Genomic DNA, 20,644 nt, shown 5'->3' on the forward strand with positions numbered 1-20,644 from the left:
ACGGAGGAGTCGTGAGTTCTCCATCTGGGCTCCCTCTAGTGGTAACAGTAGGTAATGAAGCTGATCTAAATAGCAGAGATCTGCCACCTGAGGAGGAGGACTGTGAGTGGACATCAGGAGTCTCTGACTGGATTTAAGACAGCCAAATCCCTAATTCTGTGCTGGTGATTTTTTCCTGCCCTGAGGTTCTGGTTTCCAGTTCTGTTCCTGCCTTCTCAAGCTAAGTGGCTCTGCTATTTTTTCACATGAGATTTGGTCTTGTTTACTCAGTTTTTGTGGTCAGCCAGCCCCTGCTGGGGCTGTGCTGAATTTCCAATCTTATGTCTCTGTTTATGCCAGTTTGCTTTTTGTCCCTGATCAGATTGGTCTCTTTTTGCTCTGTCTTCAGAATATACCAGAGTGCTGATATAGGGAATTGAAGTCTAGAGACTTCAGGGTTTTTTGTTATCAGAAAGTGTTGGACAATTTTTGGCAGGGTTTTGTGCCTGATTGCAGACAGCATCTTTCCTTTCCTGTCCTTTCTAGTTAGTGTGGGCCCCATCGTTTGCTCAGCCTATTTTTCTATCTATGTTTGTGTTTTCATGTTGTCTCACCGACAATACATGTTTGGAGGCTGTCTTTTGCTTTGGGGTCTGCTCTGGGGCAGTTTAGATTTCCCCTTTTCTTGCTTTAGGTTTATTTAGTTCTCCGGCTGTGACGAGGCATCTAGGATCATCGTAGGTACGCTCCACGGCTACTGCTAGTTGTGTGGATAGGATCAGGGGTCTGCAATCTGCTTAGTTACCAACCTCTCTGGTTTTCTCTGGCTTAGCTTGTTTTTGTTTTTCCTCCTCGGTGACTCATTCATAACAGGTCACACTTGCGAGAAACTTGCATGAGTCTCGCACCTCAATACCCAGCACTGCCACCGACACTCAGACCGGAGCATTCAGCTGCATAGAAATATATGCAGCCACACACTCCGGTCTCGAGTGCCGGCGGCAGTGCTGGGAATTGAGGTGCAAGACTTGTGCGAGTTTCTCGCAAGTGTAAAACAGTGTAAAACAGGGGCAGTCAGTGGTACAGATCCAGACAGAATTTCAATAGCGTCAAGAGTGTTCTCAAAATCAGCACAGGGAGGTCTAGGAACAGAGGAGTAGTCAGTAGGAGCTGTGGAGAGGGAGTCAACTGTCTCCTGTTGCCTTCCCGCCAAGTCTGACCCGTTCCCACGCTCAGGCCCCCCTAAAGTACCCTGTGCCCCCTGCCGTCTGACCAGATGGTCTCTCCCTCTTGGAGGAAATCTCCCCAGCTAGCAGTTGTGATAGCCCTGATAGTTCCGGCCTTAAAGGGCACCGCACACCGCTGACTCCGTCTTGTCTCACCTCCTTACAAACGCGTTTCGCAGCATATGACTTCTTTGTCAGGACAAGCCATGATGAAGATGCATTGGTGGCCTAACATCTTGTATTGTTTATGCTTGCATGGTGGAAGCAAAGGTGAAGTTTGAGAACAAAAAATTGCACTAGAAAAAATGCAAAAATGCAGCAAAAGCTGTTTTTTGGCTGCAGCTTTTTTACTGCCTTGAGATCAGGTTTTGGCTGCAGAAAAAAACACATCAAAATAGTAAGGTGTGAACATAGCCTAAGAGTATAACACAGCTTTGCTGCAGTAGCTTTGTGTAGTTGGTCATTTACTCCTGCTGCAAGCCTCTAAATGCGGAGAATTATTTTAAAAAATTGGTGAGATGCAAGGAGAAGGACGAAGGAGCTTATCACGCTGAGAATGTATAGCTGGAAATTTGACCCGGAGTTCCTCCTAAGGTTGCCGTTTCAACTGGTGGTCACAGGAAGGTAGACAAAAAATGGGGAAAAATTCTAGCACAACCATGGTTGTGCTAGAATCTTTCCCCATTTTTCACCTTTTTAAAAAAAATGTCTTCTGTGAAGTTTCCAAAGTAGTTGAACCTGTGATCAGACATTATAAGGTTGGGACATTGTTAATCTGCTAGAAAATATTGAATATTATCTTTTAATTTGCATGTTTATTAGATTGGATTTGTATGTTTCACATTATTATGTTATTTATTATATGCCTGAAAAACAATTTGTAATTTTATACCTGGAAACATTTGCGTTTGACCTGACAAAGAGATTGTTTCAACTAAAATACATTTCCGATTTTAAATATATGGACGTTGCCTCAAGTTTACCACCAGTCAGACTCCTTCAGGTGTCATTTTCTGAACTCTCCTTTTTCCTGTTGCTACGAGATGTTGGAATATTTTATAAATATTTTGGAATGTTTCACAAAATTGTTGGAGAAGTAATTTCAGTTTGTACTCTATTTGCCATGGATGGTTTCTGAAAGATTTTATAAATAGTTTGGATGAAAAATGACGACATGTGCAGTAGACAAGAGCAGATCTCTTGGCGCTACCAGGTCCACAGTCTGGTCATAAACAGAACCTGCACAAATTTCCTTATGCTCCTGGATCCGAATCTCAGATTAGAATTAGTCAGGCGGGAAAAAAGTCCTCTCTGTGCCGCCAGCCACATAAATGACGTCACGACATTGGAAGTTCAGGAAATGTGTGCTGCTTCTGTCCACAGCCAGAGAACACTGAGCAGGACTGTGGATTGGGGTTCTGCAATTTTCTCCTATTTAATGTTCTGTATATATATTCCAATGTATTTATTTTAGTGCATATGTCTTCCAAAACTATTTACAGCCAGAAAATTAATGACATTTGTTTTTGGAGTGCCTAAAGCGCATGCTTTTGCCAGCAAATATCCATCAAGTTTATTATCATTTAATAAGGATTTCAGGAAATTAAATATGATGTTGTTTACTTTAAGAGATATATTTGCTATTTCTATATATTTCTGTGCAGTCCCTTCATGACCGGGTTACACTGTCCTGAAATAAATTATTAGTGAAAATACAAAGTTCTCATTTTCTGCAGAACTCTATGTGCATATACTGCTTTTCAAATGACAAAATGATTACTCTTCTCGAAATATCATTTTTTACAGCAACGCCCAAGAAATGCATCTATGTGTTTCTATATTTAGAGTCCAAACAATATTAGGAATTTCTCCAGTACCAAAAAATAAAAGGATTTGATTATTTTGTCACAAAATACATTTTGGAAGGCAGATAGATTAATAATTTTACCATTTTTTACAGGTCTCAGTACACATCTAACAATCCTGTGATTTTTGGCTTTTACCAGTTATTGAGTTCTTGAAATATGATCTTTGAAAAAGGATTAATAGTTTAATTAATACATGTCGACATGGCTAATTGTGAGGTGATCTTTTATTCATGCAAATGAAGATATAACTTACCATCATATGTTTGATATATGCAGATTATTCAGAAGTTTCCCATCTCAGGAACATGATGATTTCATTACATGGATCTTGGAGATCATGGATCAAGACAAAAGATACAGCATGAAAAGTAAGACTTATTTTTGTAATAAGGTGATATATTTTATGCCGATTAGATATGTTGTTGAATTAATCAGTAGATTTTATTTAGAAATACAAGGCATGATTGCAGAATTGGAGGATCATGTGAAATTTTTTTATGGGGCAATGAGAAAGCAAGTTTAATGTGTTACATAGATGACATTTTGGTCTACTAGAAAGATTCTCCCGCCGATTAAAAATGTATCCAATTGTATTTTAAACTTACCGAGAAGTGGAGTCAATAAAAATAATTTTTCGCCATTTTAAAGTGTAAAGTGACACTACAAGTCGATGCTGATTGGTGGGGATCCAAGTCCTTAGACCCCCACCGATCACACAAATACTCCCCTGAAGTGTAGAGCTTTTGCATGCAGTGCGTGCACCGAGCTGGGTGGGGGCTTAATATTGTCTATAGGTCCATCTGACAGTATGTTAAATGATCCCATAAACATCCTATTGAGCCCATACAACCACTGGCATAACTAGAGTCCAATGGGCCCCAATGTGCACCAAAATTTGCACCTGGGCCTCCCTCTTAATGTTAGTCAGATGTGTGGTCGCTTGTAGCATTCTAAATCCTATAAATACACAAGTGTTGCCCCTCCCTCTTCATTATGTATTAATGTCCACTATCCTGGGCCCCTCCCAGTTATATATGTCCTCCATCCTGGTATATACAGCTCTGGGAAAAATTAAGAGACCCCCACATCAAAACCCTGTCATGGGCAGCCCATTCTCCAGACCTGAACCCAACTGAAAACCTCTGGAATGTAATCAGGATGGTGATGCATAGTCACAAGCCATCAAACAAAGAAGAACTGCTTACATTTTAAAGCCAGAAGCAGTGTGACAGACTGGTGGAAAGCATGCCAAGACGCATGAAAGCTGTTTTTAAAAATCATGGTTATTCCACAAAATATTGATTTCAGAACTTTTCCCGAGTTAAAACATTGTTGTTTCTAAATGATTATGAACTTGTTTTCTTTGCATTATTTGAGGAATGAAAGCACTGTTTTTTTTATTTTGACCATTTTTCTTTGTCAGGAAAAAAATACAAAATGTATTATAGCTTGAAAATTTGGAGACATGTTGTCAGAAGTTTATAGACTTAAAGAACAATTTACATTTTACTCAAAAATATAGCTATAAAAAGAAAAATCAGACAAACTGAACATTTGAAAGTGCTCTCCTAATTTTTGCCAGAGCTGTATGTCCCCCATTCTGGTATATATGTCACCAATCCTGATATATATGTCCTCCATCCTGGTATATATACTGCATATGTCCCCCATCCAGGTATATATATCCCCCATCCTGGCAACCTTTCAGGGATATATGTTGCTCATCTTAGTATATATGTTCCCTATCCTGGAACCCTTCCTGGTATATATTTCCCCTTCCTGGTATTCATGAGCCCCATCCTGGTATATATGTCCCCCATCCTTGCTCCATTCTGGGTATATACACACGTGATCAAAATTGTTAGTACTCCTCGTTTATTGACAGAAAACCCACAATGGTCACAGAAATAACTTGAATCTGACAAAAGTAATAATAAATAAAAAATCTATGAAAATGAACAAATGAAAGTCAGACATGGCTTTTCAACCATGCTTCCACACGAATTTAAAAAAAAATAAAACTCATGAAATAGACCTGGACAGAAATGACAGAAATGATGGTACCCTTAACTTAATATTTTGTTGCACAACCTTTTGGGGCAATCATTGCAATCAAACGATTCCTGTAACTGCAAATGAGACTTCTGCACCTCTCAACAGGTATTTTGGCCCACTCCTCAAGAGCAAACTGCTTCAATTGTCTCATTTTTGAAAGTTGTCTTTTCCAGACGGCGTGTTTCAGCTCTTTCCAAAAATGCTCAATAGGATTTAGGTCAGGGCTCATAAAAGGCCACTTCAGAATAGTCCAATATTTTCCTCTTAGTCATTCTTGGGTGTTTTTAGCTGTGTGTTTTGGGTCATTATCCTGTTGCAAGACCCATGACCTGTGACTGAGACCAAGCTTCCTGACTCTGGGCAGCACATTTCTCTCTAGAATCCCTTGATAGTCTTGAGATTTCATTGTAACCTACACAGATTCTAAATACCCTGTGCCAGATGCAGCAAAGCAGCCCTAGAACATAACAGAGCCTCCTCCAAGTTTCACAGTAGGGACAGTGTTCTTTTCTTGATAATTAATATGCTTCATTTTTCCATCTGTGAAAATAGTGCTGATGTGCCTTGCCAAAAAGTTCCATTTTTGTCTCATCTGTCCATAGGACATTCTCCCAGAAACTTTGTGGCTTGTCAACACGTAGTTTGGCAAATTCCAGTCTGGCTTTTTTATGCTTTTTTTTCATCTATGGTGTCCTCTTTGGTCATCTCCCATGAAGTCCACTTTGGCTCACACAACGACGAATGGTACAGTCTGACACTGATGTTAATTGAGCTTGAAGTTCAGCTTTAATCTGCTTAGAAGTTTTCCTGGGCTCTTTTGTTACCTGCGGCCATGTCCACGGAGATTGGCTACAGTCCCATGGAGCTCTCTGAATAATATGTTCAACCGTAGTCATCAAGCTACTTGGAGATGGTCTTATAACTTTTACCTTTAACATGTTTGTCTATACTTTTGTTTCTAATCTCCTGAGACAACTCTTTCCTTCGCTTCCTCTGGTCCATGTTGAGTGTGATTCACACTATGTCACCAAACAGCACAGTGAGTATCTGTAGCCCTCTATACAGGCATGTCCGTTTTGTCACATTATTTTCAGTGGTACCATCATTTCTGTCCAGGCCTATTTCATTGGTTTTATTTTTTTTAAATTCTGTGGAAGCAGGGTTGAAAAGCAATGTCTAACTTTCAGTTGTTAATTTTCATAGATTTTTTTTATTTATTATGAGCAGTTAGACTATGGATTATTTTCTGTAAGAGCAGTGAGATTATGGATTCTCTACTGTAAGAGCAGTGAGACTATAGATTCTTCACTGTAAGAACAGTGAGACTATGGATTTTATACTGTAAGAGCAGTGAGACTATGGATTTTATACTGTAAGAGCAGTGAGACTATGGATTATTTTCTGTACAAGCAGTGAGACTATGGATTCTCTACTGTAAGAGCAGTGAGACTATGGATTCTCTACTGTGATAGCAGTCGGACTATGTACGAGCAGTGAGACTGGATATTAAACTGTAAGAGCAGTAAAACAATGGATTATTTAAGGTATGCATAGGGAGACTATAGAAGTCTCTGTCACATGATGTTGTAAGTGTTCATACACAACAAAAGTTCAAGAAGAGCCTGGATACCTTTTTAGATAAATCTAAGGTTACTAGCTGAAGAGCACGGCGCTGCCCGGGCATAGTAACTAACTATGGTTAGTTATAACAAATTATAATGATTATATCTATATATAAAGCTGAGTGTAGAGCCACTCCCACTCCGCATAGCCACATTCACTATAATATCCCACATCATCCCGTCAGCCAGAGCTACCGGACTACTACCCCTAATATCACACATCGTCCCATCAGCCAGAGCCACCGGACTACTACCCCTAATATTGAACATCATCCCGTCCACCAGAGTGTTGTGAGTTCATTTTCCCCTTCACTACTGAGGCCCGAGGAACTCCCTCTTCTGGTGAAGAAAGGTAGTGAGCCTGATTGTCAAACACCTGGGGCTGATGATGATGACTGGCTGAGTGGAGTTAATGACTGGATATAAGGCTGCCGACGCCCTTCTGGCCTGCGGGTGATTTCTCTGTGGACTTCTAGGAAACCAGTCTGATTCCTGCTCATCTAAAGCTAAGATTTCTGCTTTGCCTTTTTGCATTAGTGTTTTGTTTTCCTTGCTTTTCTGGATTCTGCCATTCCCTGCTGGGGTTAGCTGAATCTCCTTTTGCCTGTGGCTCTGTCTTCAGAATATTCCTGAGTACTGACATAGCTTTTTTGAAGCCTAGCGTCTTCAGGGCCTTTTTTACTGTCAGTTTGTTGGCTCTTATTTTCATAGGGTTTTTCACGGATTGCAGACAGCAGCCTTCCTGTCCTTTCCTATCTAAGCTAGCGTGGGCCCCATCTTTGCTCAGTCTATCTTTCTGTCTGTGTTTTGTTCTTTCTTCTTGCTTCACCGTCATTATATGTGGGGGGCTGCCTTTTACTTTGGGGTCTGCTCTGGGGCAGTTTAGATTTCCCTTTCTGTCTTTAGGCTATGTAGTCCTCCGGCTGTGATCGAGGGGCCTAGGGCATCGTAGGAGCCCCCCACGGCTACTGCTAGTTGTGTTGATAGGTTCAGGGGTCTGCAATCCGATAGCTGCCAACTTCTCTGGTTTTCTGGACTTAGCTAGCATTACTATTTTGCCTCCTACGGTGACTCAATCATAACAGAATCACCCGCCATACCGCAGATTCTAGGGTACTCAATAGCAAGAAAGAATAGTATAAAAAAAAAAAAAAAAAAGTGTGTATATTTTTTCCTCTATATCTCTGAGGCCGTAGGGGGAATTTCTTTTTTTTCTCTCAATGGAGATAAAGCAATTTTCTGATCGTGTGGAGCAGCTCGCTGCGGAAGTGCGGGGAATTTCCGCCTACCTTGCTCATTCACATGCTGCTGAACCAAAGATTCCTACACCTGATGTATTTTTTGGGGATCGGTCTAAATTTTTGAATTTCAAAAATAATTGTAAATTATTTTTTGCCTTGAAGCCTAACTCGTCAGGGAGCTCCGCGCAGCAGGTTAAAATTGTCATCTCTTTGCTGCGTGACGATCCCCAGGATTGGCCGTTTTCTTTGAAACCAGATGATCCTATTCTGACTAATGTGAATGCATTTTTTCAGGCCTTGGGGTTGTTGTATGACGAACCTAATGCCATTGATCAGGCTGAAAAGACCCTGCTGGCATTGAACCAGGGTCGTGATTCTGCAGAGTTGTACTGTCAAAAGTTCCAAAAGTGGGCGGTACTTACTACCTGGAATGATAGTGCCTTGGCTGCTCTCTTTCGGAAGGGGTTGTCAGAAGCCATAAAAGATACTATGGTGGGATTTCCTGTTCCCTCTGGTCTTGACGATTCTATGTCTTTAGCCATTCAGGTTGATCGGCGTTTACGCGAACGCAGAGCTGCGCGAGAGGTGTTGCCACCTGTTGAACAGATGTCTGAACCTATGCAATGTGATAGAGTTTTTTCCAGAGAGCAGCGTCAGGAGTTTAGAAGGCGTAATAAGTTGTGTTTTTTCTGTGGAGATGCCTCGCATATTATTTCTGTCTGTCCTAAACGCGAGAAACGCTTTGCACACACGTTTTCTGTTGGTGGTGTACAACCTAAGTTTCTTCTGGCTATTACTCTGATCTGCTCCCTGTCCACATTTTCCGCCAAGGCTTTTGTGGATTCGGGAGCAGCTCTAAACCTAATGGACTTGGATTTTGCTAAACGTTGTGGATTTCCGATGACACCTCTGCAGACGCCTATCCCTTTGAGGGGGATTGATGCTACTCCTTTGGCTAAAAATAAACCTCAGTTTTGGACCCAGGTGGTAATGCGGGTCGCCCCAGACCATCAAGAAAATTGCAGGTTTTTGGTGTTACATAATCTGCATGATACTATTGTTCTGGGGTTTCCCTGGTTACAAATTCATAATCCAGTTTTGGATTGGAAATCTGTGTCTGTGGTGAATTGGGGTTGTCGGTGTGCCTTTAGTGAGGCTCCGGTGTTTTCCACCTCTCCTCAGTCGCATGATGTTCCTGATTAATTGGCGGACTTTTATGATGTATTTAGTGAGAATCAATCAATCAATCAATCAAATTTATTATCGCCAAGTACATATTACATATATACAAGGAATTCTTTGTGGCAAAGAGGCAACATAATATATAACAACAGATACAACAAGTAACATCTAACAAGACAGATACAGTATATAGTCTACACATGACGATTTAATTGTTGAACAGAGAGTGGATAGAAGCTGTTCATATGGCGGTTGGTGCTGCATTTGGGGACTCTGAAGCGACGTCCTGAAGGGAGTAGTTGGAATGAGGAGTGTCCCGGGTGAGAGGGATCGGATGAAATTTTCAATGCGTGGGATCGAATACTCTTATCATAAAGATCCTGGATTTTAGGCAGGGGGAGCCTATAATTCTCTCTGCTGTTCTGAAAGTCCTTTGTAAGCGGAGTTTGTCATGCACAGTGGCTCCCCCATACCAGACTATCAGAGAGGAACAAATCACAGATCTGATGACAGCATTAAAGAATAAGATCAGCAGATTCTTAGACAAACCATATCTTTTCAGCTGACGCAGGAAGAACATCCTCTGTTGTGCTTTTCTTATAACAGCATCCACGTTTTTCCCCCATTTAAGATCATGAGAGATGATAACACCAAGGAATTTGGTCTCTGTGACCCTAAGAACCACTTCGTCATGGATGTAGATTGGAAGTATCTCATGTTGATCTTTCCTAAAATCCACAACCATCTCAGCAGTTTTTTTAGTGTTGAGTACAAGATTATTGGCTTTACACCAGTCACATATTCTTTCCACCTCACTCCGATACAAGTCTTCAGCATTTCCCCTGATGAGACCAATCAGTGTCATATCATCGGCAAATTTCAAGATTTTTACTGAGTCTGCTGAAGAGATGCAATCATTCGTATAGAGAGAAAACAGTAACGGGGACAAAACACACTCCTGAGGTGCCCCGATGTTTGTGACCAAGGTGTCCGAAGTGAATGGTCCAACTTTTACACTCTGTATCCTGGCTGTCAGGAAGTTATAAATCCACAAGCATAAGTTGAGAGGGACTCCAAGAGCTACCATTTTCTTATGAAGTAAATTCGGATCAATGGTATTGAACCCTGAGCTAAAGTCCATGAAAAGAATCCGGACATATGAGTGCCGTTCATCTGTATGATCCAAAATGTACTTCAGTGCCAGATTGACAGTGTCGTTTGCCGAACGATTCTCCTTATAGGCAAACTGAAGCGGGTCCCATAGCTTCTGCGTGAATTTTATCAGGTGGGACATCATAATTCTTTCGAAGACTTTCATAGCTACAGATGTGAGTGCTACTGGTCTATAGTCGTTCAACTCAGAGGATCCCACTTTCTTGGGGACAGGGATAATTGTGGAATTTTTCCAACACTGAGGTACAACGCACTCTTTCAGTGACACATTGTATATATTTGTCAGTATAGGGGCAAGCTGGGTAGCACATACTTTCAGACACATTGGAGATACACCATCAGGGCCAGGTGCCTTTTTGACCTTAAGTCCCTTCAGGATGCGTATCACCTCTGCCTCGGAGATCACTACTTGGGTGTTGCACAATGAATGATCTTTATATGAACAGACTGAGGAGCTTAGAGATGAATAGCCACTGTGTGTAGAGCTTGCCTCAAATCTGCAGTAGAATTCATTTAACTCTGCTGCCAGACTTCTGCTGGGGTTCACTATAGTGGGGTGGCTTTTATAATTGGTGACCTCTCTTAATCCTCTCCATGCAGATCTAGTATCTTTTGATGAGAACCTTTCCTCCAGAATCTTTGCATACTCGTGTTTGGCTAACTTGATCTCTTTAGATAGCGAGTTCCTAAGTTTCTTTAATTCAGTAATATTGCCTGCTTTATAAGCCTCCTCTTTTCTCTTACGGATCAACCTGACTTTATTTGTAAACCACGGCTTGTTGTTTCCCCGAAAGTGGACAGATTTGGATGGAATAAACGTGTCTTCACAAAAACGGATATATGAGGACACTGCATCAACCCATTCATCCAGACCCGAGCATGTTTCCTAGAATACCTCCCAGTCTGTGCATTCAAAGCATGCTTGCAGTTGCAATTTTGCCTCCTCAGACCATGTCTTCTTTGTATAAACTGTAGGTTTGGATGTTTTCAACCTTTGCCTGTAGGCTGGAATTAAATGAATTAGACAATGATCTGAAAAGCCCACTGCTGCTCTCCTCACTGCCCTGTAGGCCCCTTTTATGACTGTATAGCAGTGATCAAGCGTATTGTTCTCTCTCGTGAAGCAGTTTATATGTTGAGTAAATTTGGGGAGATCCAGGTTGAGTTTTCCTTTGTTAAAGTCCCCCATTACGATCACAAATGCTTCAGGAGATCCTTTCTCCCATTCTGATATTTTGCAAGCTAATTCACCAATAGCAGCTTTAACAGATGCTTGAGGGGGAATATATACTGCAACCAGAACCATAGATGAAAACTCTCTTGGAGCGTAAAATGGTCTACAATTGAGTGCAAGGTGCTCTAGATCTGGAGAGCAACCTTTTCCCAGTATGTTAACATCACAGCACCAGCTAGTGTTGATGTAGAGACATACCCCCCCCCTTTGTTTACCTGAAGCTACACAATCACGGTCAGCTCTGTAGATAACAAAACCAGGTAGATCCAGACTACAATCAGGGATGGTGTCATTCAACCAGGTCTCAGTAAAACAAAGAGCAGCTGAATTGGCCATATCAGATCTCATGTTACAAAGTAAGTTCAGTTCCTCCATTTTGTTAGATAAGGAACGGACATTAGCCAAGTGGAGTGAAGGAAGAGCTGTTCTGAACCCTCTCCTCCGAAGGCGTGCCAGGACTCCTCCTCTCCTACCTCTCTTGCAGTACACCTCCACAGGTTTCACAGAAGTAATGGATTTTATGTACTCAATTGTTGAATTAGCAATCATGCTCCAAGAAGGGGAGTCCATGAGAAATTGCGGATGATTCCAGAATAATAAATCGTCCCTTGAAATCATAAGAGTAGGTTTACAGAGTGCAGTGGCCATGACTACACTCAGCTTGTAGCTATAAAGACTGAACAGTCACAGCTTAGCAGAGTTAAATGTACAACTTTCCATAAAGGGTGCTCCCAGTACTGCTGGGGGGGAGGGCATGGGTGCAACAAGACAGGGACATCAGGGGACACGCCAACAGTCAGTCCAAACCTGCCCAGCTCACCCTTTCAGCTCCACCTGGATCACAAGATCTCCAGAACATCTCCAGCACCGCACACTCCACCAGCTTTCCTATCCCGGGATCATCTGCATGCTGGAAATGGGTACAAGGCAGGTAGCCAGCAGCTTCACTCTCTCCCAGCTGAAACCAGGCACGGAGCTCCACGAGGACAGAAAGACACCGGTCCCAGCTGGTCGCAGTCTCCACACTACTCCCAGCCCTGCCGAATCCTGTAGCCCTACAGCTCCATGTGGACCACAAGATCTCCAGAACAACTCCAGCACCGCACACTCCACCAGGTTTCCTATCCTGGGATCATCTGCATGCTGGAAATGGGTACAAGGCAGGCAGCCAGCAGCTTCACTCTCTCCCAGCTGAATCCAGGCATGGAGCTCCACGAGGACAGAAAGACACCGGTCCCAGCTGATCGCAGTCTCCACACTACTCCCAGCTCTGCCGAATCCTGTAGCTACGCAATGGTGAGTGAACCAAAGGGAGAATTAACAATTAAACGGGGTAAAAAACTAAAAAACTCAGGAGCCTCATGCCAGAGCAGCCATCTCTCGGCGCTCCTCCTCCTTCTTTGAATGAGTCTGAGTCTCTGCCTCCTCATAGGAGTTATGACTGTGCAATTGAACTGAGCCCGGGGTGTAAATTTCCCAAGGGTCGGCTCTTCAATTTATCTGTACCCGAGCACGAGGCTATGCGATCCTATATTAAGGAGGCGTTGGAGAAGGGTCATATTGGACCATCCTCGTCACCCTTAGGTGCCGGTTTTTTTTTGTAGCCAAAAAGGATCATTAAGACCTTGTATTGATTATCGTGCTCTCAACAAAATTACTGTTAAATATCAGTATCCGTTACCCCTGATTTCTGATTTATTCTCCAGAGTTAAAGGTGCTTGCTGGTTTACCAAGCTTGACCTCAGGGGGGCGTATAATCTTATTCGCATTAAGCATGGGGATGAATGGAAGACGGCGTTTAATACTCCAGAGGGACATTTTGAGTACCTGGTGATGCCTTTTGGGCTCACTAATGCCCCTTCTGTCTTCCAGTGCTTCATGAACGATATTTTCCGAGATTTTGTCGATAAATTTTTGATTATCTATCTGGATGAAATTTTGATCTTCTCCAAGGATTGGGATTCTCATGTGGAACATATTCGGACTGTGTTCCGGATCTTGAGGGAGAATTCCCTGTATGTCAAAGGATCTAAATGCCTTTTTGGAGTACAGAGGATTTCTTTTTTGGGATTTATTTTGTCCCCGTCAACTATTGAAATGGACCCGGCCAAGGTACAGGCCATTTACGATTGGGTTCAGCCCACTTCTTTGAAGGCCCTCCAGAAGTTTTTGGGTTTTGCTAATTTTTATCGGAAATTTATAGCAAAATTTTCTAGTATTGCCAAGCCATTGACTGATTTGACTAAGAAGGGTGCTGATGTGTTAAATTGGTCTCCGGAGGCTGTTTCTTCCTTTCAGGAGCTGAAGCGAAGATTCACCTCCGCCCCGGTTTTGCGGCAACCTGATGTCTCACTTCCGTTCCAGGTAGAGGTGGATGCTTCTGAGATTGGTGCAGGAGCTGTTTTGTCCCAAAAGGATCCTGTAACATCTAAAATGAATCCCTGTGCTTTCTTTTCCCGAAAGTTCTCTCCATCTGAACGTAACTATGATGTGGGGAATTGGGAACTGTTAGCCATGAAATGGGCATTTGAGGAGTGGAGACATTGGTTGGAGGGAGCTAAGCATCAAGTCGTGGTCCTCACTGACCACAAGAATTTGATTTACCTAGAGTCGGCTAAGCGCTTGAACCCTAGACAGGCTAGGTGGGCCTTGTTTTTTACACGTTTTGATTTTGTGGTTTCTTTTCTTCCTGGAACTAAGAATGTCAAGGCTGATGCCCTCTCTAGGAGCTTCTTTGCTGATTCTACTGTGGTGACCAAGCCTGCTACCATCTTAGGCGAAGGGGTAGTTCTTTCTGCCATCTCGCCCGATTTGAGACGTGCTCTGGAAGAGTTCCAGGAGGACAAACCTGAGCGTTGTCCCAGTGGAAAGTTGTATGTTCCTGACCAGTGGAAGAAGAGAGTGATGTCTGAAGTTCATTGCTCTGCTTTGGCTGGTCATCCAGGTATTTTTGGTACTAGAGATCTGGTGAGTCGGTCTTTTTGGTGGCCCTCCTTGTCTCGTGATGTCAGGAATTTTGTCCAGTCCTGTGGGACGTGCTCCCGGTCTAAATCATGTTCTCGCTCTAGTGGGTTGTTGATGCCTTTGCCTGTCCCCAAGAGGCCATGGACCCATATTTCAATGGATTTCATCTCTGATATGCCTGTCTCTCAAAGGATGACTGTTATTTGGGTGATTTGTGATAGGTTCTCTAAGATGGTTCATCTTGTACCACTCCCTAAGTTGCCGTCTTTTTTTACAACAGGTGGTTCGCTTGCACGGGATTCCTGAGAACATTGTATCTGACAGAGGAGTCCAGTTTGTGTCTAGATTTTGGAGAACTTTCTGTTCCAAGCTGGGAATTCGGTTGTCCTTCTCCTCTGCTTTTCACCCTCAGACCAATGGGCAGACAGAGAGAACAAACCAGACCTTGGAGTCATATTTGAGATGTTTTATTTCTGCTGATCAGGATGATTGGGTTTCATTTTTGCCCTTGGCCGAATTTGCTTTAAATAATAGAGCTAGTTCTGCCACTTTGATGTCTCCTTTTTTTTGTAACTTTGGGTTTCATCCTCGATTTTCTTCAGGGCAGGTGGAGCCCTCTGCCTGCTCAGGGGTTGACACTGTGGTGGAGAGAATGCACCAGATCTGGGACCAAGTGGTGGATAAGTTATCTCTCTCCCAGGAAAAGGCACAGCGGTTTTCCGACCGACATAGGACCATTGGTCCCCAATTTAAGGTTGGTGATATGGTGTGGTTATCATCAAAAAATATTGCTATGAAGGTGGCTTCTCCTAAGTTTAAGCCTAGATTTATTGGACCTTACAAGATTTTGGAGATTATTAATCCGGTCTCTTTTCGTTTGGCTCTTCCTGTCACATTTAAAATCCATAATGTGTTACATAAATCTTTGTTGAAGAGGTTTGTTGAACCTGTTGTTCCGGGGGTTGCACCTCCAGACCCTGTATTGGTTGAAGGTAACATGGAATATGAGGTAGAGAAAGTACTGGATTCCCGTCTGGCTAGACGGAGACTCCAGTATTTGGTTAAGTGGAAGGGTTATGGTCAGGAGGATAATTCCTGGGTCTCTGTCTCTGATATTCATGCCAAAAGATTGGTGCGTGCCTTTCATCGGGCTCTCCCTGATCGCCCTGGTGGCGTGGTTGAGGGTTCGGTGACCCCTCCTCAAGGGGGAGGTACTGTTGTGAGTTCATTTTCCCCTTCACTACTGAGGCCCGAGGAACTCCCTCTTCTGGTGAAGAAAGGTAGTGAGCCTGATTGTCAAACACCTGGGGCTGATGATGATGACTGGCTGAGTGGAGTTAATGACTGGATATAAGGCTGCCGACGCCCTTCTGGCCTGCGGGTGATTTCTCTGTGGACTTCTAGGAAACCAGTCTGATTCCTGCTCATCTAAAGCTAAGATTTCTGCTTTGCCTTTTTGCATTAGTGTTTTGTTTTCCTTGCTTTTCTGGATTCTGCCATTCCCTGCTGGGGTTAGCTGAATCTCCTTTTGCCTGTGGCTCTGTCTTCAGAATATTCCTGAGTACTGACATAGCTTTTTTGAAGCCTAGCGTCTTCAGGGCCTTTTTTACTGTCAGTTTGTTGGCTCTTATTTTCATAGGGTTTTTCACGGATTGCAGACAGCAGCCTTCCTGTCCTTTCCTATCTAAGCTAGCGTGGGCCCCATCTTTGCTCAGTCTATCTTTCTGTCTGTGTTTTGTTCTTTCTTCTTGCTTCACCGTCATTATATGTGGGGGGCTGCCTTTTACTTTGGGGTCTGCTCTGGGGCAGTTTAGATTTCTCTTTCTGTCTTTAGGCTATGTAGTCCTCCGGCTGTGATCGAGGGGCCTAGGGCATCGTAGGAGCCCCCCACGGCTACTGCTAGTTGTGTTGATAGGTTCAGGGGTCTGCAATCTGATAGCTGCCAACTTCTCTGGTTTTCTGGACTTAGCTAGCATTACTATTTTTGCCTCCTACGGTGACTCAATCATAACACCAGAGCCATCGGACTACTACACCTAATATCCCACATCCTAACTTCCATACCGGGTATCCATTTAAGAGGGAAGATGTGCCTATGGGATGGAGGATGTATGATGGGGATATGGGCAGGGAGGGGGGATTCATTTCTGTCATGTGCTCTCTGCTCCTTTCTAGGGGCAGACAATGGCAGGGAGCTTATGTTCCCGGGGTTGCTAGATCTCTCCCACCATAGCAGTGTCTGCTGAGGTGTTGTCATGGAGTGAGAAAACTATTGATCATAGCAACCAATCACAGCTCAACTTCTATGCTTAGTGATTGGTTGCAAGGAAAACTGTTGCTCATCGCAACCAATCACAGCTCAGCTTCTTTTAAACAGCTCTGGTGAAATGAAAGATGCTTCGTGATTGGTTGGTGATACACACACATACATACATACATACATACATACATACATACATTCACTTTTTTATATATAGATTACTTTTGTCAGATTCAAGTTATTTCTGTCATCATTGTGGGTTTTTCTGTCATTAAACGAGGGGTACCAACAATTTTGACCACGAGTGTATATCCCTATCCTGGTATATATGTCCACCTTCTTGGTATATGTGACAATCGGGGTATATATTGTATATCCCCCTTACTGGGCACCGTCCTGGTATATGTTTGTGCCTTTCTGCCTCAACCTGTAAAATGTTTTACTCACCTTTCTCCACTCCCACAACTTGTGGCATACTCTTCTGAAGACGGCGCAGAGGCCAGCAGCTGACATCAGTGTGCATTAGGGTGACCGGATCTCATATGGGGGGGAAAAAATGTCAGAATCTTGTTCGTCTGAACCCCACAAAACGATTCCCCTTTCCAGATATTGAGAGAGACAAAATTTGAGCTCGATCAAACGACGTTAACCCATGCCGCTCGTCGCTCAAAGTTTGAAAAAATCCAAATTGAGGTATTTTAAGATTTAGGTATTTTGCATAGTCTGTTAGACTATAAAGAATGTGACAACAACATTGCAGAAATAGCCCTGACCAAATTTTCGAACCATTTGTGGTATTTGAATGCAGAGTTGGTGGGATTATCGTTTTTTGATCCCACCATTACAGACAATGAAAAGTTGTTAATGGCTAATAAATTGCTCAGTAGCACAGATGAACCATCAGAGCACGCTAACCTACATGAGTTGATAATTTTACATAGTTATCTAATCTATTCTAGAGCTTTTGTTAAAGTAGTTTTTGAAACGTCAGAATATAATGCTCGGCATTTGCTTACAGCTTGCAGGACATATTGCTTTTGTTCTTCATCTTTTGTCAGAAGGTCGTTAAAGTCGGTTACTTCCTACCTCTTTTAATTTTTCTTTCCTAACTTTTGGATTTACAACCCTAGCATGCTCTGATGGTTCATCTGTGCTACTGAGCAATTTATTAGCCATTAACAACTTTTCATTGTCTGTAATGGTGGGATCAAAAAACCATAATCCCACCAACTCTGCATTCAAATACCACAAATGGTTCGAAAATTTGGTCAGGGCTATTTCTGCAATGTTGTTGTCACATTCTTTATAGTCTAACAGACTATGCAAAATACCTAAATCTTAAAATACCTCAATTTGGATTTTTTCAAACTTTGAGCGACGAGCGGCACGGGTTAACGTCGTTTGATCGAGCTCAAATTTTGGCTATCTCAATATCTGGAAAGGGGAATCGTTTTGTGGGGTCCAGACGGACAAAATTCCGACATCAATTTTTTGCGGTCACCCTAGTGTGCATGCTATGGTGACACATGATGTCACTGACATGCGATGTCAATGCCTAGCAAGCTGATGTCAGCTGCCAGCCAGCAGAAGGAGGCACTGGGGTCGACGGGACCTCCTTCATCATGGGCCTGGTCATGGTGGCACCATCTGCAAGCGCAATTTTTATGCCCCTGCATACATGGCTTTGTGTGTGCTTTGAATACGAGAGCTGCGGACTTTAGAGTGATATTATTGGGGTCTCAGGACCTAGACCCCCACCAATCTGAAGTTATTTCCAGTGATTATAGAATGTAAAAAAAATGTATAATTACAGGTAAACTTTAATCACTATGGTATGGGATCTCCTGATGCAGAAGACAACATTGAAAAATGTCAAAAACACTTTTCGTGATACAATTAGAACCAGGTGTTCTGTAGAAGTTCCATTTCTGCAATATAGCCTCTATTCTCTCCTTTCTTTTTTAAAATCAGGTAGGATTTTTATGAAAACTTTGTTGAAAGTTTAAAATTTTAATTTTTACATCAACAAGACACAGAACAAAACTTTTGTCCTTCCCAGCCATTTTATTAAGATACCAACCAAAATACCATGATTTATTTATTTTATTTTACTCATTTATACAGCGTCATTAATAACACAGCGCTTTACAGACATTATTGGCCCTGTCCCCGATGGGGCTCACAATCTAAATTCCTTATTAGTATGTCTTTGAAGTGTGGGAGGAACCTGGGGAACCCGGAGGAAACCCACGCAAACATGAGGAGAACATACAAACTCCTTGCATATGTCATCCTTGGTGGGATTTGATAAAAACATTACAGAGCAAAAGTCCATTGCCATAAAAGATGAGTGGAAACAGGTTTTAACCTAGGGTTACAAAACATTACACAGATGATATCTGGAATTTATTGTATTACATTCATGAAAAACCGGAGGAATAAAGTCTAAGCTAGTTTACAAAAGTACCAAATTTTATTAATCATAAAAAGTGACATAAAATGTCAATATATGCAAAAAGACACCATACACAATACATTTATGAGCAGACAATATGAAAAGAGGGTACATGTATAATTTAAAGTGACCTCAATACCCTAGAACGTAGCATGAATAACCTACCATCACAGTTAGTACATGTGGGACAAAGAATGTGTTTATGTAATACCACTAATCATAACAAACTCATATGAACAAAATAGTCCCAGAAGTAACAAGCATGATGCTAGACCTCAGTGTCCAGGGCTCCCCCAGGTATAATCAATATTGTAGATATGTGAACCTAGTAACATCAAACAAAATGGAGGAGCACCAGACACTGCGGCATATTATAAGACTGAAGTTCAGTAATTACATGTAAAAATACATGGCAGAACAGTTGGAATAATTAAATCAGCAGAAATACATCGCTAATGTGTAATTACCCGTCATGCTTCCGATCGTGAGGGCAGGAGAAACGGACCCCGACGTATGTTTCGATGTATTAACCTTCTTCAGGGGCGTGGCTTTAATGTGCCTAGGTTCCCATTTAAATACCTACTTGTTTGCCAAGTTGCCAATAAAAATCGCCATGATATTGTGACGCAGATGGGCGTCAATATATCCACCTATAAACATCGCACTAGCCCAAATTAATCGTGCTAACCAATCCCCGAGGGCGGAAGAGACAATCCCATCAATGATAGCCCCAAATGTCATCGCTGATGAGCAGGAAGTAAAGGCGGCGATTTCATCTCCTGCCAGTTATGTGCATAAACGTCACTTCCGCGCTAAGTGTGGAACAGAGCTTGACAGTACTGGAGGGCGGGCGTTAACCCCGTGCCTCTGATGAACCCGCACGTCACTACCGCTCTGCTGCTGCGTCACGTGGGATGGCCGGCGCCTAGCCGTTACCAGGCGATGCAGCCAAACAAAAAGCAAGGAGGACGCACTGAGAACATCCGGCAAACGGGGACACATAAGTGCAACAGCTGCAAAAATGACTGGCAGGAGGAAAAGTAATATAGGGGATATATCATGGGGTTTGGCAAAAAAACAAATCCATTTAAATATATGTTAATACAATGTATCAATAGATCCCCCTGAGTAGAACACAATGGTAACAATAATACATTTGAGTTAAAGAACAAAATAGAATAGAACAGTATATAGTGATAAATCTGCACCATTAGTGAAATACTAATATGTGTATATGAAACACATATATGGAAATATATTGATAAGATACATTAATATACCATGCATATATATACATATGCATACACTAATGCACACATACATATACACATGAAACACCAGTACATTATGAATATGGGGACATCTTATCAGAAAATTGATTATAA

At 42.3% G+C, this 20,644-nt stretch overlaps 1 protein-coding gene across 1 annotated transcript in view; it reads left to right on the plus strand.

Annotated features, from left to right (window-relative positions):
• FRMPD3 (FERM and PDZ domain containing 3) overlaps nucleotides 1–20,644 on the plus strand; it is a 382,662-nt gene that overhangs the window by 106,142 nt on the left and 255,876 nt on the right. Inside the window, exon 2 of the mRNA XM_073573072.1 lies at nucleotides 3,350–3,441. The gene's annotated coding sequence lies outside the window, so the exon portion shown is untranslated. The remainder of the gene's footprint in view (nucleotides 1–3,349; nucleotides 3,442–20,644) is intronic.

Source organism: Dendrobates tinctorius, unplaced genomic scaffold (assembly GCF_039654945.1).
Source record: "Dendrobates tinctorius isolate UK_male_01 unplaced genomic scaffold, ASM3965494v1 ptg000034l, whole genome shotgun sequence".
Taxonomy (NCBI): Eukaryota; Metazoa; Chordata; class Amphibia; order Anura; family Dendrobatidae; genus Dendrobates; species Dendrobates tinctorius.